The sequence below is a fragment of the Dama dama genome, chromosome 33 (genome assembly GCF_033118175.1).
Source record: "Dama dama isolate Ldn47 chromosome 33, ASM3311817v1, whole genome shotgun sequence".
Classification (NCBI taxonomy): domain Eukaryota; kingdom Metazoa; phylum Chordata; class Mammalia; order Artiodactyla; family Cervidae; genus Dama; species Dama dama.
Window position 1 is genome coordinate 8,505,958 of NC_083713.1, and position 1,801 is coordinate 8,507,758.

Sequence of the window (1,801 nt, forward strand, 5' to 3'; positions counted from 1 at the left end):
AATGCCCCATGTCCAAGGGCAAAGGAGAAGCCCCAACAAGAGGATAGGAAGGGTGAAATCATGTTCAGAATCAAGCCCCATTCCCACCAGAGATGCTCAGATGGCTCAAACAAAGCCTTGTGCACACCAGGACCCAGAGACCCCATAGAGACTGAGCCAGGCCTGCTTTGAGTGTCTGAGTGTCTCCTGCAGAGGCCTGGGTCAGCGGTGGCCAGCCATGGGGTCATGGGCTCTGGCTGCAGCAGACCTGGGTCATGCAGCGTGTGGCATAAGCCCTCGTGGAGGAGGTCACGGTTTGCACCACCAGAGAGCCGCCGAGCAGACGGCCCACAAACCGTACAATTATACCAAAGAAATTCTCGCACTGTTAAGAAAGTTCTAGAACCCACAACAGATTTCCCAACCTGGGGATCCAGCAGGGGGACTGAGAACCCCCAGGGAATTCTCTTTGGAGGCCAGTGAGATTTGATTACAGAACATCCACAGGACCGGGGACACAGATTTGGAGTACATGTTTGTTTGTACAAACACAGTACAATGCTTTGTGCACACCAGGAGCCAAGAGAGAGGGTCAGTGTCCCCACAAGAGACTGAGCCGGACTTTCTTCCGAGTGTCCAGGAGTGTCTGGTGGAGGCACGGGTCGACAGTGGCCTGCTGCGGGGTCCAGGCGCTGAACACAACAGTGTGTGCACACGTCCTTTTGAAGGTCACCATTACCACAATTACCCGGACCACACTTTGCCTCAGGCCAAACAACAGGGAGAGAACACAGCCCCGCCCATCAACAGAGAGTTGGATTCAAGACTTACTGAACATGGCTCCGCCCACCAGAATAAGACCTAGTTTCCCCCACAGTCAGTCTCTCCCATGAGGAAGCTTCCACAAGCCTCTTATTCTTATCCATCAGAGGGCAGACAGAATGAAAACCACAGTCACAGAGAACTAACCAAACTGATCACTTGGATCACAGCCTTGTCTAACTCAATGAAACTATGAGCCATGCCATGTAGGACCACCGAAGAGGGACGGATCACAGTGGAGAGTTCTGACAAAACGTGGTCCACAGGAGAAGGGAGTGGTAAACCACTTCAGTATTCTTGCCTTGAGAAACCCACGAACAGTAGGAGAAAACTTATATCAGCACAAAAAATATGCATATACCTATGGCTGATTCATGTTGAGGTTTGACAGAAAACAGCAAAATTCTGTAAAGCAATTATTCTTCATTAAAAAAAAAAACCTTAATGTTCTGCTAGGGGTAAGTGTAGTAATGGCAACCTCCTTCAAAAGGACTTGTGCCCGCACTGTTGTATTCAGGGCCTCTGACCCCCAGCAGGGCACTGTCGACCCATGCCTCCGCCAGACTCCTGGACACTCACAGGCAAGTACGGCTCAGTCTCGTGTGGGGACACTGCTCCTATTTCCTGGCTCCTCGTGCTCACAAGGTTTTGTCTGTGCCCTCGAAGAGTCTGTTGGAGGAAGTCCTGTGGAAGTTCCATAATCAAATTACAGAATTGGGCAGCAAGTAGCTCAATCCTGAAAGCAACCCAAAGGTCCCTCAATGTATAAACAAATGTTAGAGCATTCATACCATGGAATATTATTCAGCAGTGCAAAGAAATGAGCTTTAGATACACTCAAAACTTGGCTGGATCGCAACAGAATTAATACTGAGTGAAAATAGCCAGTATCAAAAGGCTATGGGTTACATACTACATGATTCCATTTATATAACACGTTCACAATGACAAAACTAAGATGGAAATCAGAATAGAAACTGTCAGGGATTAGTAAAGGGGA